Source organism: Megalobrama amblycephala, unplaced genomic scaffold (assembly GCF_018812025.1).
Source record: "Megalobrama amblycephala isolate DHTTF-2021 unplaced genomic scaffold, ASM1881202v1 scaffold433, whole genome shotgun sequence".
Lineage (NCBI taxonomy): Eukaryota > Metazoa > Chordata > Actinopteri > Cypriniformes > Xenocyprididae > Megalobrama > Megalobrama amblycephala.
Genome location: NW_025953376.1, coordinates 117,922 through 140,013, shown reverse-complemented (window position 1 = coordinate 140,013; position 22,092 = coordinate 117,922). Strand labels below are relative to the sequence as shown.

The 22,092-nt window shown below is 41.3% G+C and overlaps 1 pseudogene; it reads right to left on the bottom strand.

The window, feature by feature from the left end:
- Window positions 1-1,440: 1,440 nt before the first annotated feature.
- LOC125261566 lies at window positions 1,441-20,417 on the bottom strand (annotated as a pseudogene).
- Between the last annotated feature and the right edge of the window lie 1,675 nt (window positions 20,418-22,092).

Here is a 22,092-nt window from a genome sequence, read left to right as displayed (position 1 = left end):
ATTATAAAAACAACTCTTATTTTGACAAGGGACTGTGAAAACACATGCATGCATACATTTCCTTTTGTAACATCATACACACTTATCTGTTTTGCGCATATTGAACATCAGTTAACACAGATATGTTTGTATTACTGATCATGTGTTGTTCATGTCCTCATCATGCCATTTCTTTATCTGTTGAATGTTTAAAGATTTATACATTTTTCAATGTTGATTTGTGTTGTGTTGTGTTATGTTAAAAAGTAAAACAAGACCGGCAATCATGTTAAATGTTTATTGTTTTTATATTACCATATTACATATCATAAATAGCCATACTTACGTACTGGAACATTTTCCCATCCCAAACAGAAAAAACCCAGTCACAGTAAATGCCACCATTTTGAAGACCATATTTCCACCAATAGAAGGCACAGTTCATTATTCTCATGTGTGAGGGGGAGATTGCTGATCTGATAATTCTTGGTTGAGCATTGTTAATTGAGTTTGTTTTGTTCTAAATGTTTATGTATTTTTGTATAATTATAACAGTTTACCTCTTTGGTTAAATCACCAATTAGGAGGGGCTTGGTCTTTTTAAGATGGCCTCTCAGAGTTGCCCAGAAGCTCGTAGAGTGAGTTTGAGTGAAACTGCGGTCTTTTGGGTCAATTTATTGGCATAGCCAAAAGTTTGTATAACTTTTGAACAGTTTTTTTTTTATTATTATTTTCTATTTTTGGATATTTTTGGACTTTCACTGTAAATACCATTGACACACCACTGGAAAACCTTTATTTTTGCTCCACTTGGAATAAACACTGAACATTTGGCTTTATCACCACGTCATTTTTACGCCTCCATCTGCCAGGACATTCAGAGCAGTGGTGCTGCTGCTGTTCAAAACATCTTTGGGGCCCTTGTTGCAGTTGGCACACCACTGTCTTTGTTACACTGATCTTCTTAGAATCTTATTTGAGATTCTTATTTGAGAAATTTAATTGAGGGTGGGAATTGTCTTTTTCTGGAATGTCATTTAAATTGTCTGCTTATGCAGATGATATAGTTATTTAAAAAAAAAAAGGGTAAAAAAGATTTAGAAGTTTTACAGTCCATTTTTAAATATTCTAGTTTGATTTCATCTGCTAAAGTAAATTGGGCAAAAAGTAAGGCAATAGGTTGTTTGCACATGACGTCACGGGGTGCTGCGAAATCCAGATGGAGGGCAGGAAGTGATTTTCTATATAGGGAAGCACTAAGAAATTCCCATGTTTTGCATTGTTTATTGTTGCTCTAATCGAAACTTCACCATTAGTGTCACACAGCACAAGCAGGTTCAATCATTACTCCAGTCTTCAGTGTCACATGATCCTTCAGAAATCACTCTAATATGATGAATTGATGCTCAATAAACATGTATGATGATTATCAGTGTAGAACACAGTTGTGCTGCTTCATTTATTTGTGTACACTACTGATTAAAACATCTCAGCAAGATTTTTGTATGCATTTATTTTGAGGACATTAATACATTTTTTTATTCATTGAGGATACATTAAATCGATCAAAACTGACAGTAAAGACAAAATATTTTTAAACTTGAATCTTGAAAAACTGTATCAGGGGTTACATAAAAATATTAAGACAGTATGATACATTTCCTAGGTCAGTTCCTTCCTTTGTGTTTATTCTGTTTAGACAGTGTGACCACAATATGTTAATACATTTAAGATAATTATACTTACAACAGCCAGTATCCATGATCACACCGCAGAGCTCCAGACCCTATATGAGTTATGCATATTGGTTGTCAGACATATAAACTGAAATATAATCAATCAATGGCTGTCTATCTTTACTATTTATGCAAACAACCTGACAATCTCAGACAGTAAAAACAATAAAAATTAAACTGCTAATTTCTCACATTTCTCATATTATGAGGGCATGCACAGTATACTTCATCATTTCATCAAAAAACCCTGAGAGTTTCAGTTCAATCAATCTTTAGGAAGAGGGATAGAGGGAGAGGGTTAAAGGAATGATGGAAAATGTCAGAGAAAGGGAAAATAAGAGGAGGTTGGGCACACTTCTGAAGTTGGAGTTGGATGTAGGCTTTTCAGTGTTGAATTCAACAAATCCAGGTGGGTTGCTGCTCATGTAAGACTTAATCCAGTTCTGATACTGAGAGACTCTGGCGAACACACCGGGATATTTGGGTTCAGCACATCCTGCACCAAAACTCACAATGCCGGACTGAATCCACAGGGAGTCTTTCTTACTGACCATTGGACCTCCAGAGTCTCCCTGTATTCACAAACATTCAGCATTTATATCTCTGATGATATACAGAGAACAACTGTTACAGACATAAACATACAATAGTTGAGACATGTTGATAACATTTTAAGACTGTCTTAAGAACTAGTTTGACTTAACGTAAACTCACACTACACAACTTTTAGCTCTATTTTGCTGTCGCAGACAGATTTCCAAGTTCTGTGACAAAAAGCCCGGATCGACAAATTGGTGGTCATTGCGTTAGGTAATGCTTGTTCAGTATGAGCAGGTCAGTGATGTGATCTGAGCCTGTGTCCAGCAGCCAAACCTGTTTGATATGGGGGCAGTTGTGGCCTAATGGTTGAGAGTCGGACTTGTAACCCAAGGTTGTAGGAAATGTAGGTGGGGGAGTGAATGAACAGTGCTCTCTTCTACTCTCATTACTGAGGTGCCCTTAGGCAAGATATGAACCCCCAATTGCTCCCCAGGCACCGCAGCAAAAACGGCTGCCCACTGCTCCAGGTGTGTGTTCACGGTGTGTTGTTACGGTCCAAGCCTTTGTATTTATTATTTATTCTTGTTTAGTGTGGTGTGTATTCTTTCTTTGTATTAATTTGGGTCTTTCTCTTCTCCTGGAGTTTCAAAGTACAAATTGGGGGCTCGTCCAGGATGTTCCGGGATACGCGTTTGGTGATTAGAAACACCTGTTGGTATTTTCAGCAGTTCAGCTGTTTGCAGGAGAGCGTGCTGACAGATCGATGTGTAAGTTAGTTAGTCATTGCTCTTTGTCGATTGTTTATCGCAATTGTTTGCCACTCATCTATATGAGAGGAAAGTGAGTCGGGTGAGTTTGACTTTAACCTAACCTACGTTTGTAATGCGATATTGAAATGCTGCGGAGGTAGACGTATGTTTTACTCTTGTTTGGCATTTGTTTGTTTGACTGATGAAGGCAGTTGAGACCGGTTGTCGTTGTACAGGTATGAAGGTTGTTTATGATAACTTTTTGGGTGGTATATGTACGTTGTTTTTGGTAGTCTCTGTTAAGTTTGCGTGAGATTATAGCGAGGATTAAATTGATTGTCTTCTCATATTGGTGGCTTTTCCCTTGTTAGGCTGAAGCAACGCTTGCGTTGACCCTTTATTATTTTAGTTTGTTGTTTTTGTGCTGACGCTGGGCTGAGGGCACTGCCGCTGTAACAGTCGCTCTCTGGTTTATCCGAGAGTGGTCTGTACTGACGGTATTAGAGTGCTTAAAGTCACTTAGCTCTTGGTGGAAGCACGAAGCCTAGGGTTGAGGTAGTGTTGTGTGTAGGTAGTGGGGAAAGTCACTAAATGTGAGAAGTTTGAAAAGAGTTGAAAAGTTGATGTTGAATTTGATGTTCTGATCTAGAGGTTGATAATTGTGCTTTTTAAGATGACTACGTCGTTAGATGAGTTTTTTGAGCATCCCACTGAGGAGAGCTTTTATAAGCTTTCTAAGAAACAGTTATTGGAAGTAGCAGAAAAGTATGAAATCAGCCTTACCACTAAAGAAAAGAGTTTAAAAGAGGGAGTGGTATTTGTTGTTAAAACTGCTCTTATTGATTTGGGTATTCTTGTTGTATCTGAATCAGGGGTTACTGGAGATCAAGGAGAAAAGGATGTTCCTGTTTGTACACTTTCATCTTTGTCGTTTGAAGAGCAGAAGGAATTGTTGCTCTTGGAAATGGAGAAGAGTAGAATAAGTCAAGAAGTTGAGTTGCGTAAACTGGATATTGAATCTCAAAGGTTTGCTCTGATTAGAGAAGGTAAGTTGGGATATCATTCAGGGAATTTGCAGGCCCCAATGGTTAGTCCAGCTCCAAAAGTTTTTGATGTTTCTCGTTCTCTTAACCTCATGCCAAAATTTGATGAGGACGATTTAGATACTTTCTTTACTCTGTTTGAACGGCTGGCTGATCTTATGGGATGGGAAGATTGTGAGAGAACGCTACTTTTACAGTGTGTGTTTTGTGGTAAAGCTCAAAAAGCCTATTCGACGCTTAGTGTTCGCGACAGTCAAGTTTATAGTAGGGTAAAAGACGTGGTGCTGAAGGCATACGAGTTAGTTCCGGAAGCTTACAGGCAACGGTTTCGGACTTTACGAAAAGGTACGCAGCAGTCTTTCACAGAGTTTGCAAGAGAGTTAAGGATTCAGTTTGATCGTTGGTGCTCTGTTTCACAGGCAGATGATTTTGATTCACTCTATGAATTGTTATTGTTGGAACAGTTTAAAAACACTTTACCTGAAAATGTGGCTGTTTTCATAACGGAGCGTAGTACTCAGAATGTAGAGGCGGCGGCGGTCCTTGCTGATGAATATGTGTTGACTCATAGAGATGTTAAAAAAAATCATTGGCGTCGTTTAAATGGCTCTGTGGAAAGTGCTCCTATGGAGACTCATTCTTTTTTGCCTGTTAATGTGAAACTTGAGAAACAGCAGAGAAGTTTGGTTGATAAAGGTGATCAGTGTGCTTATTGTTTGAATAAAGGACACTGGAAAAAAGATTGCCCAGCTCTTAAAGCAAAAATGAACCGTTCTAAATTTGAACCAAAATCTACTCTTGCTGTGTCTTCAGTTATTGAATTAGTTGTTCCTGATGTTGATGTAGCCTGTATTCGGGAAAGCTTGGTGGCGGGTAACAAAGAAAAGTTGAGCTATGCTCCTTTCATTACTGACGGCTTTGTGTCTCTGGTTGGAAGTGATGAAAAAGTTCCCGTTAAAATTCTTAGAGACACTGGAGCTTCTGAGACTTTTATTTTAGAGTCTGTTTTGCCTTTCTCTGAGAGTTCCAGTACTGGAAATGAGGTGTTAATAAAAGGAATTGGGTTACAAGTTCTGCCTGTTCCATTACACGCAATTGTACTTGAGTCAGACTTGGTCACTGGTCAGGTTACTGTAGGCGTGAGACCTTCTCTGCCAGTGGAGGGCATTTCGGTTATTTTGGGTAATAATTTGGCTGGGGGCCGGGTTTGGAGGGAAGTACCACCTCCTCCTATTGTAACAGATTCTCCTTCCTTACCAGCACAAGCTGATGTTGATCGACAGTTTTCTGAAGTGTTTGTGACTTGTGCTGTTACTCGGGCAATGAGTAAGAATACGTCTGAAAAGCAGGATTTAGAGTTCAAGTCTGATTGTGAAAAAAGAGAATAATTCCTGGCTTTTCGTATCTTTTTCCTTCTGTTTCTCAGCAGGATTTGGTGGTGGCGCAACGGGAGGATGCCACCTTGAAGGAAATTGTTTTCTGCTGCATTGTCCGCTGAAGAGGTAGCGAGTGCAGCAAGTGGCTGTTTCATTGAGGATGAGATCCTGTTAAGGAAATGGCTATCTGGTAGTGAGTTACCTTTGGGTGAGGCCTGTATTCAGGTGGTTGTACCAATGTCTCTTCAAGACACTGTTTTACGTACTGCACATGGCGACGTTGCGGGTCATTTTGGAGTTAACAAGACTTATAATCATTTGTTGCATTACTTTTATTGGCCTCGTATGAAAAGAGATGTGCGGAAGTTTATTAAAACTTGTGAAACCTGTCAGCTTACAGGAAAGCCGAACCAGGGTCTAAAACCAGCACCGCTGTATCCAATACCAGCGACTGAACCACCATTTCAGCATCTGATTGTAGACTGTGTGGGTCCATTACCCCCTTCTAAATCAGGTAATGCTTTTTTGCTTACAGTAATGTGCCAGAGTACTAGATACCCTGCTGCCTATCCTCTTCGCTCAATCACTACTCGTTCAATTGTTAAAGCACTGACACAGTTTATTTCTGTGTTTGGGATTCCTAGGGTTGTTCAAAGCGACCAAGGATCAAATTTTACTTCTCATATGTTTCAGGAAGTTTTGCAGCAGCTTGGTGTGAAGTGCAATCATTCTAGTGCTTACCATCCACAGAGCCAGGGGGCGCTCGAACGCTTCCACCAGACAATTGAAGTCTTTGCTTCGGGCCTATTGTGTGGAATTGAAGCGTGATTGGGAGGATGGTTTGCCCTGGTTGTTGTTGGCAGCTCGGGAGGTGGTTCAGGATAGTCTAGGTTTTAGTCCAAATGCGTTGGTTCTTTGGTCATAAAGTGCGTGGACCATTGGCTGTTCTTCATGATGGACTGAAAAAAGGGCCTGACCCACCTCAGAGTTTGTTACAATATGTTGACGGCTTTAGACGACGTTTACTCTTAGCTGGTCAAATGGCTAAAGACAACTTGTTAAACAAGCAAAAGAAGATGAAGCGGTTGTTTGATCGACGCACAGAGACTCGTGTGTTTTGTCCAGGGGATCAGGTGTTGGCCTTGTTGCCTCTTCCTGCTTCTCCTTTTTGTGCCAAGTTTTCAGGCCCATTTACAGTGGTACATCAGGTTGGTGATCAAAATTATTTGATCTCAACACCTGAGCGGAAGAGACACACACAGTTGTACCATGTTAACTTGTTAAAACCCTTTTATTCCCGTTCGTTGGTGTCAGAGAAGGCTCATGTGGCGGTTGCTGTAGCTTCGTCCGTGGAAGTTGCTGAGGATGTTAAAGTACCTGAGGATTGTATGCTGCAGCCCCGGCTTAAAAATTCTGAGACGCTTAATAACTTGGAGGGTTTTGTGCAGCATTTGCCCCTACACCAGAGAGCTGAGTTGTTGTCTTTGATTTCCGAGTTTCCTAAATTGTTTTCAGATTCACCTTCACGCACTCATTTGATAGAGCACGATATCGATGTTGGTGATGCGAAACCAATACGCCAGCGTTTTTATCGTGTCTCTTTGGATAAACAACAGCATCTTGAGTCTGAAATTAAGTATATGGTTGAAAATAACATCGCTAAACCTTCATATTCAAGTTGGGCATCACCTTGTTTGCTGGTGGGGAAGTCAGATGGATCGTACCGTTTCTGTACAGATTACCGAAAGGTGAATAATGTGACAAAACCAGATTCGTTTCCATTACCCCGAATGGAAGATTGTGTAGATTCAGTCGGTTCAGCAAAATATGTCAGTAAATTTGATTTATTGAAAGGATATTGGCAAGTGCCTTTAACCGCCCGTGCACAGGAGATTGCCTCATTCATTACCCCTTTTGGGCTATATTCGTATTCTGTAATGAGTTTTGGCCTTAGAAATGCACCCGCTACCTTCCAACGTTTGATGAACGGTGTAACCTCTGGTTTAAATGGTTGTGCGGTTTATTTGGATGATGTCGTGGTATATAGTGACACGTGGGAGCAGCATCTTTTACGCATTCGAACACTGTTTGAGCGTTTGGTGGAGGCTAGGCTCACAGTCAACTTGGCGAAGTGTGAGTTTGCCAAGGCGACTGTGACCTATTTGGGGAAGGTAGTCGGGCAGGGTTCATGTGCGTCCGGTGCGCGCCAAGGTCTTGGCAATTGATGGTTTTCCTCCACCTAACACGAAACGAGAGCTTATGCGTTTTCTGGGTATGGTGGGCTATTACAGGAACTTTTGCCCAAATTTTTCGTTCAGTGGTCGCTCCTCTGACTGATTTGTTGAAGAAAAACGTTAAATTTGAGTGGTCCTTGCAGTGTGAACGGGCTTTTGATAATGTGAAATTGTTGCTTAGCACTGCACCTGTGTTGGTTGCTCCACGCATTGGACAGCCTTTTCAGATCCAGGTTGACGCTAGTCAAGTCGGGGCTGGAGCGGTATTGTTGCAAACGGATGAACAGGGTATAGAAAGACCAGTTTGTTATTTCTCTCGGAAGTTTAAGTCTCACCAGTTGCATTACTCCACTATTGAAAAGGAGGCCTTGGCATTGATTTGGGCTTTGCAGTTTTTTGAAGTTTATCTAACAAGTGGATACTTTTCCAGTTGTGGTATACTCAGACCACAATCCACTTACTTTTTTGCATTCTTTGCAGAGCCCAAACCAGCGTCTTATTCGATGGTCTCTCTTTCTACAACCCTATCCTTTGGACATTCGACACATAAGGGGTGTGGAGAATGTACTGGCTGATGCCTTGTCTCGTGCCCCGTGTGAGATTCTTGGCAGCTAATTCAAATGTTTTGTTTCTTCTTTCTGTCTTCCCTCATTCTGACTGTGGCTTTTCCTAGGCGCCGGGAGTTGCTGGTTCAATTTGTAGAGGGGGATCAGATTAAAGAAGGACCAGACTGGGTTTGCTGTGGATTATAATGATTTTGGGTTTAGTGGTTATGTTAGATTTTTCGTAACTTTATGAAATTAATTAAATGAATAATATTTGCACATTTGTTTTAGAGGTTCTTTTGCTGGATCCTCTCTCTTAAGAGGGGAGGTGTTATGGGTATGGGTGCGTTTATCTTTCTTGGTATTTGCTGGTTTTGTTTTTTTTTGTGTTGTAGGTGGCCGCAGAGATGCAGGACACCTGATTTCCATTAGGAGGTGGAGATATATGCCGTGGTTTCATGCAATGAAGGAGGGCAGGGAGAGTTGACATCATCTCCGGCTGGCCTCGGTTTGCCTCGCTTCATGATCGATCGTTGTCTGCCTTTTGTATTGTCTAAACCCCTAGATTTTGTAATAAATATTAATTATTATTATTAATTCAGTGGTGTGGCTGTCCCATCTTTGTTGCGGTTACGAGCTGGCCGTAACAATATGGAGTCTATAAATGTTAGTGGCTTAATGATTTGTGACATGACTGACCATCTTCCCATCTTTACACTGTATGATGAGAAATTTGACTATAAGAAATCATTCCAAAAAACAATGTATAAACGACTTAGAACTGAGGAAGCAATTAACACACTGTATCATGACTTAATAGAGCAGGATTGGAGTGTACTGTATATATAGAAAAAAATGTAGATTGTGCTTTTGATAATTTCTTAGGAATTTTTAGTTCAGAATATAATAAAAACTGTCCAATTCGGCAAATTAGTATAAATAACTTAACTACAAAATCCCCATGGTTAACTAAGAGTTTACAAAATGCCTGTAAAAAGAAAAATACTTTATATAGACAATTCATTAGATTAAGGACTGAAGAATCTGAACATAGATATAATATATATAAAAACAAATTGACTGACATAATAAGAACTAGTAAGAAATTATATTATACCAACCTATTAAATAAAAATAAGAACGACACTAAAAGGGTATGGGGTATATTAAATAATATAATTAAAAGGGACTCAATAAAGCATTCATATCCAGACTATTTTATTGCTAAAAACAGTGATGATTATAATGTGAATGAAATTGTTGATTGTGAATGTTGGGCCGGATTTGGCAGAAAAGATCCCTATTAAGATAACGAATTGTATCACATGCAGATTGAAATAAATTCAAAGACATTATTTCTGTCTGGTGTAAGTGAAGCAGAATTAGTGGATATAGTTAATAAGTGTAAAAATAAATCATCTACAGATTGTTTTGATATAGATATGACATTAATTAAAAAAATCATACATAGAATATCTAAACCTTTAACTTACATATGTAACTTAATATTTCAAACAGGATCATTTCCAAATAATATGAAAATTGCGAAAGTAATCCCTCTATATAAAAATGGAAGCAAACACATCTTCACAAACTATAGACCTGTTTCTCTTTGCTCCCTCAGTTTTCTAAAATTCTGGAGAATCTTTTTAATAGTAGATTAGAGAGGTTTATAGATAAATATAGTATAATTAATGAAAGTCAGTATGGGTTTAGGTCAGCCAGGTCAACATCAATGGCCATAATTGATGCTGTGGAGGAAATTACAAATAGCTTATATATATATATACAGCTGGAATATTCATTGACTTAAAAAAAGCCTTTGATACCATTAATCACTCAATATTATTAAAAATACTGGAAAGATATGGTATTAGGGGAGTGGGTTTGAACTGGATCCAAAGTTCCCATTCAGTCGGTCACGTTCGACGTACGTTGGACAGACCGACGAATAGGAATCTCGCTAGAGAGAGTTGTAACTACAACGAACCAATGCACATTGGCATGCAATCATATGCATCAGCTGCTTGCCTCGCAGCGCGGGTATATAATGAGCAGCAGGTGCGTTGCATCTTCAGCTTTTCGCTTCGGAGCCGAACCGTCTGTAACAAACAGTGGTGTCTACGAGCGAGTGTTTGTCTTCAACGAGTCAGCTTTTTTAGAGAATCTGCTCTTCGTGTTGGTGCAGGCGGACAGCACTGCAGCGGGACCGATCTCTCTTCTTTTGTTTTGCCTTTTTGAGAGAGCAAAGCCTCAGTTGTAAAAAGCCGTTCTCACGGCTGGTGAACGGTGCGCTTTGAGCGCTTAAAGAGCCATTCTCACAGCTGGTAAGAGGGCGGCTACAAGGAGAGAGTGCACACGACAGGCTGCACTATAATTCCCTGTCTGTGCTGCAACGGTCATTCCCCTGTGTGCTTCGGCACCTAAAAGAGTAGTTCCTAAAAGAGCTTACACAAGTAGATTTGCGTCTTTTAAAAGATGACATTATACCTGTGTGCTTCTGGTTGCGATCGTTTCCTGTCCTCACTGATGGCCACGATCATTGTTTCACATGTCTGGGCGCGTGCTGAAATTTTACACGCCGGTCGTGACTCTTCTTTCTCCGGGAAGCTTGAGTCCCCTCTGTTGTCGGGCCAGCTGCCGCTTGTGTGTAAAAGCACAGCTGCGGGTCTGCCCGACACTTTGGGAGACCGTAGAGATCAGCGAGAGCAAAAATCTCGCTCCTCTGCGTGTCGTGTGCTGTCGAGCTGTCGGGCTGGAACGCGGGTTGTGCTCTAGATGCGCGTTCCCTTGCCTAATCTCATTATAGCGCCCTCTCTGGTGCACCAGAAGAGGTCTACATTGCTGATATGGCTTGGGTGACATGAGGTTGAGGGGTTTCTTCGGGGAACCAACCTCCTAGGGCCCCTCCCTCTCTAGCGCATTGCAAGCTGTGCAGTTTCTGGATTGGATTGCTGGTCCTTCTCAGAGGGGAACCTAGCATTTCATTCAGAGCTCCAGCTGAGGGTCAGACGTCGATTGCAGCATCGGAGAGAGTGCTGTTTTGCTCTGGAAATGAGGGTGACGCTGCCCACTGTGATGGTGTATGCTTATGCTGACTCAGATTCAGAGTTTACAGCCATGCTTTCCCGGGTGTCCCGGATGTGCATGGAAAACTTGGCAGTATGAAGGTATTTTGGTGCCATAAATATGGAACGCCAAAAAGTGCCAAAATCTGCATAAGTTTTTCCTCTCTCACTGCCCTCCTGGATGGGGTGGCTGTACACAGACCACTCCCACCCTGCATGTGAGGCCAGGCACTCTTTATGCATGAGAGTAGTTCTGAGCTGGGGTTGAGCTGCACTTGTTGACTAACCGTGATCAAAGTCACAGCGCAGGCCCTCAGCCAGACGATGTCCACCTCAGTGGTCCAGAAGCGCCCCCTGGCTTACCTTGTGAGGTGCGTGAGGTTGTCAAGCTAATGCTTCTCAACGCTCCCATCTCATGAGGTGGCCTTTTCGGTGACACTGTCGAGGACTGAGCCCAGCAGTTCTCCTCAGTTAGTAGCAGACCAGGGAGCTTCCCAAGACAAACCATTGAGTTCCTCTTGGGCTGCCCCTCAGTCTGCTCGTCGCCAAGGGTGTTGTCCCCTGCAAAAAACTCCGGCCCAGCCTGCTCTACTGTGTCCGTTGTGGGGAGATGACACCATCTGTCTCTGCTGCTGTTTAGGCGGTTGGTGAGAAAATCACCCCTGAGACCGTCTCATCCCCCTCTTCTGTCGCCAGTGGACAGCAGCGAGCAGCGGGTAAACAAAGCCTTGACTGCTCCCTCTGTCCAACCATGGAACCAGGTAAGTGTTGCCCAGCACACTGTGACGCCGCTTCGGGCCGCCTCGCAAAGAGAGCCCCCCCCGAGCCGCGTCCCTGTGTTCCACCTCGCTGCCCCACTGCGGGTACGCCGGTGGTCTCTTTGGTCCCTTGAGAGAACAGGGTGTTCGCATCCTCATCTATTTTGACGACTGGCTCATTCTAGCACAGTCTCGGGATCAGTTGTGCGAACACAGGGATTTGGTGCTCAGACAGGCTTCAGGTCAACTGTGAAAAGAGCAACTCGCCCCGGTGCAGAGGATCTCTTTTCTCGGTATGGAGTTGGATTCGGTTGAACCAATAGCACGCCTCACAGAGGAACGTGCTCAGTCGGTGTTGAACTGCCTGAATACGTTCAATGGCAGGACAGCGGTCCCACTGAAATACTTTCAGAGGCTCCTGGGGCATATGGCGGCCACAGCGGCTGTAACACCGCTCAGTCTGCTTCATATGAGACCGCTTCAACACTGGCTTCACGGTCGAGTCCCGAGATGGGCGTGGCAACGCGACACTAGAACAGGTGTCCCAGCATGCTGTGGTTTTCACGGATGCCTCGACCACCGGCTGGGGTGCCACGTACAACGGGCTTGCAGTTTCAGGGGTTTGGACGGGACCCCATCTGCAGTGGCACATCAACTGCCTCGAGTTGCTTGCAGTACGCCTTGCTCTGAGCCGCCTCAAAGGGCCGCTACGAGGCAAGCATGTACTGGTCCGTACGGACAACACTGTGACCGCGACTGCGACAGTCCAACTGATCTGGAGAGAGTTCGGAGAGGCTCAGGTAGACCTGTTTGCCTCACCAGAAACTTCTCACTGCCGGTTGTTTTACTCTCTGACTGGGGGAACACTCCGGACAGACGCACTGGCACACAGCTGGCCCCGGGGCCTGCGCAAATATGCGTTTCCCCCAGTGAGCCTACTTGCACAGACACTGTGCAAAGTCAGGGAGGACGAGGAGCGGCGGTCCTGTTAGTTGCGCCCTATTGGCCCAACCGGACCTGGTTCCCAGAACTCTCTCTCCTCGCGACAGCCCCTCCCTGGCCCATTCCTCTGAGGAAGGACCTTCTTTCTCAGAGACGGGACACTCTTTGGCACCCGCGTCCAGACCTCTGGAAACTCCATGTCTGGTCCCTAGATGGGATGCGGAGGTTCTAGGTGACTTACCCCCCGAGGTACTTAACACCATCACTTCGGCACGTGCACCGTCTACAAGATGTGCTTACGCCTCGAAGTGGAACCTGTTCATCGAGTGGTGTTCTTCTCACCGAGAAGACCCCGAAGATGCTCGATCATGAGCCATGCTGTCCTTCTTGCAGCAAGGGTTGGAGCGTAGGCTGTCCCCCTCCACCCTCAAACTCCACACTGCTGCTATCTCCGCTTACCACGACCACTTAGATGGCAAAACTGTTGGTCAGCACGACCTGGTCGTCAGGTTCCTTAGGGGGGCGAGACGGTTAAATCCTCCTCGACCTCCCTCCATACCCTCTTGGGACCTTGCTCTGGTGCTTCGAGCACTTCAGATTGCTCCCTTTGAGCCCTTGCAATCGGCAGACTTTCTGTCTCTGAAGACTTTGCTGCTGGTTGCATTGGCCTCCATCAAGAGGGTAGGGGACCTGCAGTCATTTTCGGTAGACGAATCGTGCCTAGAGTTCGGGTCGGGTGATGGCCACGTGGTACTGAGACCCCGGCCTGGCCATGTGCCCAAGGTTCCTACCACTCCCTTCAGGGAACAGGTAGTGAGCCTGCAGGCACTGCCCTCGGAGGAGGCAGACCCAGTCCTGGCTTTGCTCTGTCCAGTTCGTGCCTTGTGACTGTACATAGACAGAACTCAAAGCTTCAGGACCTCAGACCAACTCTTGTCTGTTACGGAGGCCAGCAGAAGGGAAAGGCTGTCTCCAAGCAGAGGATGGCCCACTGGATAGTGGATGCCATTGCCCTGGCTTACCAAGCCCAGGGCCTGCCCTGTCCACTCAGGTTGCATGCTCACTCCACGAGAGATGTAGCATCCTCCTGGGCGCTGGCTCGTGGCGCCTCGCTAACAGACATTTGCTGAGCTGCGGGCTGGGCGACACCTAACACGTTCGCTAGATATTATAGCCTTTGTGTCGAGCCGGTCTCTTCCCGTGTTCTCGCCTCAGGTCTGAGGCACGGAGAGGCCCCGGCTTAGTGTCGGCTTGCTGCGCTACATAGAGAGTCCCTACGGGCAGACCCTGTTGAGTCCTCCGGTTACCCTTCGGCAGCCGACGGTGCCAGGCCTATACTCCGTTGCATCCTTGAGAACCGGATTTAGGCTGGGTTCCATATGTGTGACCCTACGGGGATCCCATATGGTTTTTCCATGGTTTCTCCTAAACGAAGCCCGTGTCTTTCCCTCTGGGAGAACCCATCTCTCACCGAGTTGGAGTCCATACTCCTCCACATAACTTCTCCACAAGGATCTATTTTGGGCCCAAAGTTGTTCATTTTATATATAAATGACATATTTAATTTATCTAAATTATTGAAACTAATTCTATTTGCGGATGATACTAATATATTTTATTCTAGTGATAATTATAATAATTTAATATATCATATAAACAAATGAATTAATGAATCTAAAATCATGGATGGACATTAATAAATTAACCCTGAATTTAGATAAAACTAAAGTAATGTTTTTCGGAAATTAAAATGGAAATTTAGACCTAGGAATAAATATAGACGGTATTGTTATAGATGCAGTCTCCGAAATTAAATTCTTAGGAATAACTATTGATAGTAAACTATGCTGGAGACCACATATCAGACACATACAAAGCAAAGTTTCTAAAAGTGTCTCAATTATTAATAAGACTAAATATTTTTTACAATATAATGCATTGTATATGTTGTACTGCACATTATTGTTGCCCTATTTAACTTACTGTATAGAAGTGTGGGGCAATAACTATAAAAGTTCACTACATCCCCTCTTTATACTCCAAAAACATGCAGTAAGAATTATTCATAAGGTAGGATTTTGTGATCACATGCATAGTTTATTTCTGCAATCTAAATTGTTAAAGTTCTTTGATTTAGTTGATTTATATACTGTGCAATTGTTATATAAAGCCAATAAAAGTACACTTCCTATGAATATTCAAAAGCTCTTTTCACAGAGAGAAGAGAGTTATAATCTGAGGGGGTTTGGTCACTTTAAAGTTCAGGGGTTAAAGCTGAAGCAATGTCCAAATATTCATCCATTTAAAATTAGATATAAGGAAATGGTTTTGTCACATTACATGAATGAAGAAGGTGGTATTTGACTGTTATGGGTTTTCATATGTATGCTAAAATTATAATGGAATCAGTCATTCATTAATAAAAATGGTTATGCATTATTATAATTATTATTAAAAAAAATAAATGGCCATTACACTATACTTAACATTATTATATATTTTATTTACTGTCAGTTCTTTGTTGAACAGACATGTACAGACATGTCTGTTCAACAAAAATTCTTCCCAATTTCCTTTTTTGGTCTTTTTTCCTGCACATATGACTTGAACAACGAGCATGAGCATCTCTCTAAAGTCTCACATGAATTAATGTGAGAAAACATTTTTTTTTTTCATTCTTGATCTTGTAGATCTTGTAGTTTGTGCATCTTGTCGGTGTTGTGTATGAGTGCTGCTAAGACAAGACGAGAAAACTTTGTGTTGTGTGAGCACCTTGGCGAGTGTATAGTAGTCTTGTAGTCCTGTAGTGTGAGCTTGCCCTATATCTAGCAAGTGGTAATCAGTCTTACTTTTTGTATCCACATTAGACCTATGTTTTTAAGTAACTGACTTCACAGAAAAGTTATGAACAGATATTAGATGATAGTTTATGCAACCGGCCTCAGGTGTATTATCAAAAGCAGTCGTAGTGCACGAGTTCATGATCAGTGGATTAAACACTGGGCTTACATAACAACTAGGTTGGCAGTGTAAAGTTTGCAGGTGACCAAAATTGGTAGTGTTTCATAAATTAATTTGGATTAAAAAGTGTTAAAATGAAGAACTGGTATCTTACCTGACATGAATCTTTTCCTCCCTGATTTAACAATCCAGCACAAATCATATTGCTTGTGATGCTCATACTGATCCCTTTATAAGCATTATCACAGTCAGTGTTGTTCACAATGGGTATCATCACCTCCTGCAGTGTATCAGGACGCTTGCCTGTGACAGATCAGAGGACACATTTTATGGCTTTCAGAAAAGATTTCTAGGTAAATTATTGAGGTTTACACACCGAAAACCGATTAGTTACAGTAACTCAAACCATCTGAGGAGACAGACTGCCTTAAACCATTTAAGTTTTAAAAATAATAAATATGAGTTAAAGTCACTTATATTTTTGTGTTGGTTAGTCAATCATTAGAGTTGTAACAAATCATCACAAAGGCTGGGATCCATTTGCATGCTTTGTTGAGAGAGAGTAGTCGTACAGGCAGGGTCAAGACAGGAGCAGACAGGCAGAATCGTGGTCAGAAAACAGGCAATAGGTCAGGACAGGCAGATATCACTCACAGAACAGTGTACCAGGCAAGGGTTAAAGGCAGGCAGCGGAGGATCAGTTGCGGTTAACAACAGGTTCAGCAACAGGTAGTCAGACAGGATAATATCGCTCAGAAATGTTCACCAAGGCAAAACAAGACTTCGCAATGTACTGGTGTGTGTGTGAGTCTTTTATAGTCCGGGTAATGGGTATCAGCTGGAGCGGTAATCAATCCAAGGCACAGGCTTGTGGGAAATGTAGTGCGTGTGTGTGGGTGGGCATGTTTTTGTGAAATATCAGGACACAAATGTGTATAATGACATGGGTATGACATAGGTATTACAAGAAGAGGGTGACTTATGAGGACATTCCCCATGTCCCCACTTTTCAAAAGGCTTATAAATCACACAGAATGAGTTTTTGTGAGAAAGTAAAAGTGTGCACAGTTTCCTGTGATGGGTAGGTTTAGGGGTAGAGGTAGTGTAGGGGACAGAAAATATACGGTTTGTACAGTATAAAAACCATTATGCCTATGGAATGTCCCCACATTTCACAAAAACAAACGTGTGTGTGTGTGTGTATCAGTATTCGGGAGACGGCTCCCTCTGATGGCCAGAGGAGGGTACCACAGAGTTCATCTCTGTGACAAGAGTAAACTCAAAGATTCAGTTTGAGTTCAGGTAACAAATCTAATTAAATCTTAACAACTATATAGTTATTTCAAAGGTTTGAGGAAACCAGTTGCCTTAAATGGTTTGAGTTAATCAAACTCAAGGTAATAAAGGTATCTAAGACTAAGCAAAAACTAACATTGGTACAAAGCAAAGATTAAATAATTGTTTGTATTTGGTTGATTGCCAAGCAAATGTTCACTCACCTCCAAATTGCAGCCTGCCCCATCCAGTGACCCAGCTATCTGTACCTGCAGAAAATACACTACCAGCTGCTGCCAGACAGACCGGCTTAATGTAATCAGAGAAATTCACAGAAGAGTTGAGCTGGATCAGGGCTATGTCATTGTCAAAAGTAGAACCATTATAGTTAGGATGATTGATGATTCGACTCGCTCTCCTGGATGTCTCTTTAGGGTTTAAGCCGGACTGGTTCAGACGCCCGAAGTACATCAGTGTGTCAGACACACCAAAACTGTTAACAGAGAAATTCTGTTTTAATCTCACTATTATCAATCTACAAATGTATCTTGAGCTTTAATTAACTTCATACTCCTCAAAGCAGTGAGCTGCAGATAAAACCCAGTCTTTGGTGATCAGAGTCCCGCCACAGTTATGGCCAACGCCGATGACATGAATGCTGACTTGCCACGGCCAAGACCCTGCCTGTCGCATTCTCCTCCTCCAACAATCCTGTTGCTGAGAGGGGCTCGACCACACACTGATGATGAGAGAAAGAAGATACGGTTTCCCAGCTGACATGCCTCACCGACAGAAGACACTTTCTGTGTGAAACAAGATATGACAACTTACCATCTAACTGGCCGAGGGAACCTGTGTGTTCAGACAAAGACAAAGTAAGTAGACAATCATGCAGACAGGGCTGATGAACTGGTTTGTGTCGCCCACAATCACTATTTCACCTTTGCATGAGCATTGGCACATACTGATATGAAAGAAAGATAAAGTCTTTCACCTGAACAATGGTGTTTATTAGGAGGGCCATATTCTTAAGCACAAGAAAGCGCAACATTTCAAAATTTACTTTCCTTTGCAAAAATTTTTTATGTACCGATATGTGAATGCCCCCATAGAACGGCACTTTTTCTTTGCATAACAGACAGGTAGCAATAGAGAATAATAATAATAATAATTTAGCGGGCCGAATTATGTTTTATTTTTTAAATAAGTTGCGGGCCGGGTGGAGGGAGGGGGAGGGCTGTAAATGGCCCGCGGGCCGGCAGTTTGAGACCACTGATTTAAGTAACGAATCTAAATTAGGTCAGTTTCACAAGTATGCGAGTTAGATACTTCTCAATTTCTATAGGGCTATTTTTGAGTTTTTAAAATGGCTGAATTATTAGGTAAAAGTGATTTGGATGGATGGATGAGGACCCAAACCCCGAAATGTAGCTATATTTAAACAACTTGCATAATCTGTATTTATTGAGAGTTACTGAATATACAGTAAAACAGTGTGCATGTCTTTGTGTGCGTTTTTCAAACAATGTGTGAGTAGTTTGATCAAGTATTTTATAACATATTACAAGTGTTGCGTCCCGGTAGTTGTGTGCCTCTGTGTTTTCTTTCTCTCTCTCACTCTGTCAATTTTCATAGGAATGTTTTTGCAGCTAATATAATAATATTTAATAACAGTAGTCATAATAAGCACATTCCCAGTACGTGCCTCATAGTATCGTCAACTCACTCATCAGACTCCTTGGTAATCCTCAGCAAACTTTGACATTCAGTTGGACCGGCTCCAATGCTACTTCGGATGTGCGTCTTGTGTCATCAACTAAAGTTCGATTCAGTTCGATTAGTGAACCGACTCAACCGGTTACTTCCTGAGAACCAGCTCAAACTTTGTTTAAGAATCGAACATCACTACTACCTAGTACTTTTTTTGTTGCTAAAGTCTGTGGTGTGTCATTTGTAGAAGCTACTTAGAGTTCTTCCTTTAATTATAGTTGTATCTCGATCTGCCTTGTTCCTGAGTATTCTTGCCTCCTCTCTTGATCTTCCTCTCTGTTCTCCTCCAGTCTATTACTGCTACCTGCTGTCATTGTGCCTCATCCCTGCCTGCTGTTTGAGTGGGTTCACCTCCTCACCATATCTTGAGTTGTCTGCTGTTTTGTTAATAAACCCAGTGAACACTCATTCTGCATTCTGAGTCCTCCCTCACAGATCCAGGGTTAAATGTTGAACTTAAGTTAGTTTGGGTTTGTTTTTGTTCTTTTCTTTTCTTCAGTGCCACTTGCATCCTTTTTCCTCCTGTGGGCTTATTATTTTGTTGTATTGCATACATACATTTGTATAGCCTATATTTTTCCTTTTATAATTAGTATTGTTATTTTCATTAATTGTAAAATACTGTTATATCTTGTTTTCGTTAATTGTAAAATACTGACACTTTTATACAGCACATTGTCTCTTGCCAGCATCATTACAGCACACATGGTCACAATCTCAATGTTACCTCTTTTAACCCTAGACCAAAATTAGGAAGTTGTATTACAGTATATGTGCAGTGTATTTTTACAGTATATTTCAGTATTTTACAGTTTATTATAAGTATTTTGCTTCATAAAAGTTTAGACACTATTCATTCTTTTTTATTATTATCGTTATTTTCCACATTTTAGAATAATATTAAAGTCATCAAATCTATATCTAAAATAATAATATGGGGTTTATGTAGTGACCATAATATTAAAAACAAAACAAAACCATCTTTTAGCTTCTTCAAAGTCACTCAACTGCATCTGAATCTTGAGATCCTTACATGAATTAAACCCATCCATTAAAATACATAAATTATACATTTGTAAAGAAATTCAAACAAATGCAGAACTTGTGTTCATCTAGAACTAATTTCAAGCATGTAAACAAAGTCTTCAGGTCCAAAGGTTTTTATAATCATAAGAAACATAAATTGTCAAGTGAGTTTAGGAATTCAGTGTTTTGTCAGTTATTAAAAAATTGAAACAAATATTATTAAATGTACATCTTTGTCATGTTATATAGTTTTGTAAGATCTTACCTGCTATGTAGAGAAGTATGATTCCAGCAACACTCAAAGCGGTGTTAAACTTCATACTTATTATTCTCATCGTGATCTGACTGCTGTTTCCTCGACTGTCAGCTTTCTAATGGAAAGGAAAGTGAGTACCGCTGCATTTATCAAGAGTTCCCTGCCCCACCCCACCGCTACGTTCATCTCTGACTCATATCTTTTCCAAGAAAAACAAACAAAAAATCTTAATGCTTGAAGTAGTAAGACTAAAATACACCTGTGTTCATTTCATTGGGACACTGTGGTAAAAGAACACTGACTAATATGACATCTACTAGGGGTGTAACAGTACATGTGTTCGTCCCGAATCACTAAAAAAGACCCAGATACACAGAGATTGTATTTCCCTGTTAATGAGACAGTTGCTGGTTTACCTTGGCAAAGAAAAGACCTGTATGTACTTTCATAATTCTAACCTACTTTCATGGGAACCCACAGTACACTGTAAAAAAAAATCCCAGTAAAATTTACGGTAAAAAACCGGCAGCTGTGGTTGCCAGAACTTTACCGTAAAAAATACAGTATAGCAACGCAAAAAAAAAATCTGTTAAATTTACGGTAAAATAACGTATTTCATTAACTGATATGATGTTAATTTACCAACCTAATGAAGTACTAATATCTGTTTTGTACCTTTATAATACACTGACAGTCACCAAACACAGTGGTGATAAGAGTCACATGATGAATCAAAGTTCATCACAAGCAGCTTTTCCACAAGCTGAGAAGGACAACACTAACATATAAAGGGGTGCACACAGTGTCATTCACACACACACTAAACACCATCATGGTAACATGCATGACATTTTAAAAATGCAATAAACATTAATTTAACAACATTAGATGTAACATAAAACCCTAATGTACATAACTGATTAGAAAAAAATGAGAAAAACTAAGAAGAAACAGAGTTATTTCAACAAAAATATATCAAATGTGAAGTGTCACGCAGGGAATTGTGGGAATGTCAATTTACGGTTTTTCACTGTAAATTTTACAATGAATTATTTTTTACTTCCAAAAACTGTGAATTTAACGGTATTTTACCGTAAAATTACATTAAATGTACCATTAGATCTATTACAGCTATTCACCGTATATAGTACGGAAACTTTCTGTAAACCAATTGACAGTTTTTCACCGCAGCATTTTTACAGTCTTTTACTGTAGCATTTTTACAGTCTTTTACTGTTAAAATCACGGTCATTTTTTACAGTGGGCCACAATGTGAGAAACTCAGTATGTACAGTCAACATTATTCACACTTATAATAGCTGAACAGTCAATCATCTTTAAAGATTCTTTTGTCATCAGGATTTCAGGGCTGGAGGTATGCAGAGCCATAAGTGAAACTAAAATAAGACTACATTATGACCCTATAAAAAAAAAATTAGAAGTATGAAACTGGAAATTTTACAAGTAGATGATCACTGATTTCTCCACAGTCACACGACAGGTAAAACCAGCAGTTTCCAGTAAGTCACATGGGAATTATCCCTCTTGTTATATCGAGATGAAAACACTGAGGATCTTCGAGTCTATAAAAGCTCCACTCTTCCCACAGCGCTAACCCAGTGTCATTGAAATGGTTCTAAATCCCAAAATAATTTAACATTAAATGCGCTCAAGTCTCTCCCTTTTCTCATCTTGCCCAAAAACCCACACCTGTAAAATAATACTCCATTTCAATATACTCTCCCCATTAGGTCCCATGCAAAGCACAATGAGCTACAACTTCATATTCGCCCTATATTATTTAATCTTGTACACTGCACATTTTAGATGTACA